Genomic DNA, 5,841 nt, shown 5'->3' with positions numbered 1-5,841 from the left:
GCTGGTGGGTTTGAACCGCCAGCCTTCTGGCTAGCAGTCAAGTGCTTTAGCCACTATGCTACCAGAGCTCCTAATCTGGACCTTATGCTACTTTAATTGTTAAAAAATAAACCAATTCCAAGCCTCTGTGGCATAAGGATAACTTGAACAGTATTGAATCTTTTGGAGATGAAGAAGAAATTGGCAAAAGGCCATTTCCTTAACTCTTATGTGAATTAATTTCCTTTTCATCATTTACACTTAGCACAAGGAGGTTAAAGCTAATTGAATTGTCAATTTTCAGCTGTACTTGATTTTCATTACATCTAAATGGTTCGTTCTAAGTTATTGTATGTGAAGTTAATGCTTTTTAAAGCTTGTTAGTTTTTCATTCAAGCACAACTTTTTTCTTCTTTTTTTAAAACTTTCTATTGTGATTTGGCTGGTGGTTCAAACCCACCAGCAATCCTCAGAAGAAGACTGGGCAATCTACTTCCATAGAGATACCGCCTTGGAAGCCCAAGGAGGGGCTGCTATGAGTTGGGATCGACTCAATGGCAGTGAGTTTTTTTTTTTTTTTTTTGGTTTATTGTGATTTGGATGGAATTTTACAAAGCAGATTTGTTTTACTTTCAACAGTTCATAACATTTTGTTTTGTGACACTGGGTACATTTCCCTTGGTACATCTCACCTCCCATGTCCTCCCTGTGGTTACCCTTTCCTTGTGTCTGTGTTGCCTACACATGCCTGCCTCCCTACATTTCTTCCTCTGCAAATGCTGCCCTTCTAATCTCCCATGTTGATTGTACTAAGGAGTGAATCTCCTTGTCTGTTGTTTGGCTAAGAGTTAAGCCAGGGGAGTGAGTTCAATTCTAGGCCCAAGGGTAACTGGGACCATAGAACTGGGGATTTCACCAGTCTCTATCAGACTAGAAAGCCTGGCCTTTTTTTTTAAGATTTTGAATTTTGTTCCACATTTTTCTCCCACTCTATAGTGGGTCTCCAATTTTGATCCTTTTCTGAGCGGATGGCATCAGTAGCCAGGCACCATCTAGTTCTTCTGGTCTCAGGGCCATATAGGTTGAGGTTCTCATGGACTAATTGTTTCCATGCATCCTTTGTTTTCTTCACTCTTCTTTGCTCTAGATGGGGAGAGACTAGTAGTTGTCACTTAGGTGGCCACTTGCAAGCTTTTAAGACTGCAGTTGCTACTCACCAAAGTAAAATGAAGAACAATATTTTTGTATACCAAGTTACGCCAATTGAGTTTGATATCCCCTGCCACCATTGTCCCCAGCCCATAGGCCCAGCAACCTTCTCTCTCAAGGTGCTTATCTGTGGCCAATAAGTTACCCTAACTTTGTCTCCTGTTATGTTTAAGCAGCATATGAACATTTTTATACCACGTGCAAATACATATGCAAGAATATGGTCTGCTAAACCTATGTATGGTTGGAGGTATATCCCCATTTGCCTGTCCATACCTATCTACTTATGTATCCACCCATACATAGTGTTTGCTGTCACTGATAATGCAATATTATGTCCGCAATAATATTTGCCTTTACTGTTTGTCCACCTCTTGGTGTCTTCCTTTTCCTTAGTGATATTGTGCTAGTCACATTTCTGTTATATTGCTTTTCCCTTCACTCATGAAAAGTTCAACCACAACTTTTTATTTTATTTTATTGTGATTTGGGTGAAAATTTACAGAGCAAATTCACTTTCCATACAGCAGTTCACATGTACTTTATCTCATGACATTGACTACAATTTACCACAATGCAACAGCTCCCCTCCCACTTCCTTCTGATAGTTACCTCTTCCCTGTGTCTATCCCTCCATGAACTCCTGCTCCCCTGAGCTGTCTCCCTGTGCATAAACAGCCCTTCTTTCTCCCATGATTGTTCTCTCTAAGGAGTGTATCCACCTCAGGTAAATGTTCAACTCATATGCCTGTCTTTTGTTTGGCTGGAAGCCACAGGTGTGGATTCAGTTCCAGACCTGAAGAGCAGCTAGGGGCCATAGTCTCAGTGGTTCCACCAGGCTCTATCAGACCAGCAAACCTGGTCCCCCCCTTTTTTTTTTCCAAATGATTTTGAGTTTTGTTCCACATTATTCTCCCTCTCTATCCAGGATCTCCTACATAGATCCCCCTCTGAGTGCCAACCACAACTTTATGAGGTCACATGAAGTTTGAGCTAGCCATTTTGTTTGTGTACTGAGATGAATATGATGCAGTTTCTGTAAAGTTGCTCACTCTCTCCTGAGGGAGGTTGTCGCAGTACCTGGTGAGAAGGTCTGGGTGAGGTGCACACAAAGCCTGTCTCGAATCACAGTAGTCTTTTGTAAAGAAACAGAACTTATCAAGAAAGTGGAAAGAATGTAGCAAGTTACCTGTTCCTTTAAAGATGGCTCTGGTGTCCAGATTCCTAAGGTTTGCTAGTGCAGAAAGGTTAGCAGTCAACTGCTTCAAAATTTTCATATTAAAGCATCTTGAAGGCATAATCTCTTGGGAAACTTAACTGGAGCACATGAAGTTGCCTAAGGTATTACTTGATAGAGTTTTAAGGGAAAGGCTTTGTCTTAATTATCTTTATACTGCTGCTTAGACTGTCACACAGTACAGGTACCTAGTAAGACCTAGTTGCCTTTGATTCATGGATACCCCATGTGTGTCAAAGTAGACTTGTGTCTCATTAGGTTTTCAATGGCTGACTTTTCAGCAGTAGATCACCAGGCCTTTCTTCTCAGGCACCTCTGGGTGGACTCAAACATCCAACCTTTCAGTTAGCAGCAGAGTGGTTAACTGTTTGCACCACCCAAAGATTTCACAGACACATAGTAACGCAAGACAATGCACTGCTGTAGAGTGGGACCCGACTGATAGCGACCCCTCCTTGGGTTTCCCAGGCGGTATCATTACAGAAGTAGATTGCCCAACCTTCCCTCCGAGGAGCGGCTGTTGGGTTTGAACCTCCAGCCTTCTGTCAGCAGTCAAGTACCTGAGACACTACGCCACTGGAGCTCCTCAGATACATGTTGTTGTTGTTATGTGCCGTTGAGTCGGACCCGACTCATAGCAACCCCTCCTTGGGTTTCTGAGGCAATATCACTATGAAAGTAGATTGCCCCATCTTCTTTCCAAGGAGTGGCTGGTGGGTTTGAACGGCCAGCCTTTTGGTTAGCAGTCAAGTGCCTTAGGCATTACACTACCAGAGCTCCTAGATACATAGTAGATGCTCATTAAATGGGAAGACCAACAAGCGTTGTTTCCCACGCTTACTGGTCAGACTTAATCTCTAACTCTATGAATCAGTAATCTCCTATCTTCACACCCTTCATATTATGGAGCATGTGAGGGCTTCTTCATCCAAAACCCTTAAAACCCTCTCAGGGATACAGCACGATTCCGGCTCTAAGGAACGGGAAAGTCAGGGCATGTTCTGCTCCCATTTACCCCTTTCCTCCCACAAGGTAAATAAGCAAGAACTTGCAACGGAAACTGTCCTATCTGCTACCTAGAACTCCGGCCAAGTTAACCTCAAGCAAATCAACAGGGAGTCGATCTTTGCCCTTTTATAAATTAAGGATGACTTCATAATCTTAGCTGTTTTCTGAAATCTGCTCTTCTTTTCCTTTGTCTCCTAAGAAAACTGACAAGAACCGGCAGCTACAGAGCAAGAATTTCTGTAGGCGGCTAATGAATGGATACAAAGTTTATGGTAGTCGCCGCTCGCTTTTGCATCTTGCCGTTGTGTGTCACTCAGTCCTGGGAATTAGGTAGATGAATAACACATTTCTCAAAAACTTTCCGGGAGTTCAATAATGTTCATCTCCGACGCCAAGTTCTATACTACCGCTAGGGTGCGCTACAGGACAAGAAATCTAAATGTCCGGAAAGTCCGGGACCCCGGACTCCGAGGGAGAAGAGGTGGGGAGCTGAAGAGAGGAAGAATAAGGAGAGAGCTCTCGGGATTTAACCCGAGGAATAAAAGCCACAGGAAGCTACCAAACTCAGTAAATCCATCCAGCTCTGCCACAAGCAAGGAATACTAACCTGAACAGATTCCGAAAAGTATCCAGAACCGGACCCAGTAGGGAAGGGAGAAGGTGAGAACACAGTTTTTACCTGAGTTTGTGTGCATGCTATGCTGGCGGTCTAGTTTAAAGATCGAACAATGCAAATGTCCTGCTGGGAGGTCCCTGCATTTAAATTTGGATAAATTTCAATTGCACTGTGTCCGCGGGGAGTGGGTGTGCTTATGATACGAACCTCTTGGTACTTCACCCGGGTGAGCTCTGCTCCCTCTTTCTCTCACACTACTCTGGAAATTCTTTTGCGTAGGGATCCTTAATATGTGGGAGAGAAGGTATTTGTTGTCAGTCGTTTGTGTTACCGCCATTCCTTGAACTAACAATTTTCAAAATGCATCAGATCTAAGTTCCTGAGCGACAATGCCTAGAGCAAGAGATGATGCCACACAGGTTGCGAGTAGGTGGAGAGAGGCGCAATGTGGGCGCTTTCAGGAGCAGTTGCCTCTTCCACCCAGTCTTCAGTCTCCGGTCTTAGAAGAGGAAGAGGCCTGCTACTGCGTCCATCTCCCGGGAGAGTGACTGAAAGCTGTGCTCCAGGAATAGACGTTGATTTGCAGCTCTGGGCGAAATTAACTTTTTAAACCATGAAAATCAACACCCAGAATTGCATGCTCTCCAGTCGACAGCAAGGCCATGCCATCACATTTTTAAAAGTTTATTAAAAAGGAGAGGGACAGAGACACAGACAGAGAGACATACACACAGAGAGAGACAGAAAACACCCAGGCGAAATGCAAACTCCAGGCAGGCAGGGCGTGCGTGCAAAGTAGCGGTTTTCCTTTTCTAGATTGGGGGCGTCGGTGTCTCCGGGGGTTTCCTGAGCTTTCATGCGGTGGGACAGACCAGGGCATCTGCAGACTTGGTGCAGTCGAACTAGATGCTAGGACAGAGTCCGCGGGGACCTCTGTGCACTGAGGCTGAGTCCTTGCGCGTCTGTAAGCCTGTGTTGGGAGGGGCTCAGCTCTGTACAAGGCTAGCAGGGGTGCTGTTGAGGGACCGATCAGAGTGCTGAGGCCAGGTTTCCGCAGATTGGAGTAGGGGGCTCCGTGGTATCAGGGCAATGTCCCTGCAAGCCTGACTGGGCTGCGTGGCAGCTCACACGCTGCAGTATGCACAACAGGTTATCCATTCACGCGACGCATTTGCGCGCTGGGGATATCTGCCAGACACTGAGGATGCGAGGGTCTGAAGGGGAAAAAGCCTGTGCAGTAGTACGCTTGTGTGGGCTCTTTGTGTGAGCTGCCCAGCCGGACATCGAGTGGGCCGTGTGTGCTCCGGGAATGTGCAGAGGTGGCGATTCCCATTTTTCTCCGTTCTCTCCTTCCTTAGGCTCTCTCTGGAATTTGTCTGTGCTTGGGGAGAGGTGCAGGGGGAGCTTTGGAAGTTCTTGTCGTTCTAAAGGCAAGTTCGGACGATATTACGCTGGGTGGAGGGAAGACCACATTTGCAGTCAGATCAAAGAGGGAAGAGAGATTTACATTAGAGACACGACTTCCGCTTCTAGTATTGCTGGTGGTTTAATAGCGGGGACTCCGTGTCTCCCAGCCCACCGTCCCTCAGCCAGGAGTCTCTCACAGTCTCTTTCCCAGCAGTGCTGGTCCCTCGGTGTCTCACTCAGCAATGCGTGCCTCTTTCGGCAGCACGTCTTCCTCAACCAGCAGTCAGAGAGAGTTCTGCTTCCAGGAGGCCTCCTTTTGAGCCCGGCAGGGTGGTCAAACTAGCCAATTATAGCATCAGAACTCTAAGCACCTGAGAGAGTGGGC

The sequence above is a fragment of the Orycteropus afer genome, unplaced genomic scaffold (assembly GCF_000298275.1).
Source record: "Orycteropus afer afer isolate SDZICR_OR568_19922 unplaced genomic scaffold, OryAfe1.0 scaffold00380, whole genome shotgun sequence".
Classification (NCBI taxonomy): Eukaryota; Metazoa; Chordata; class Mammalia; order Tubulidentata; family Orycteropodidae; genus Orycteropus; species Orycteropus afer.
This window is presented reverse-complemented; position numbering follows the sequence as displayed.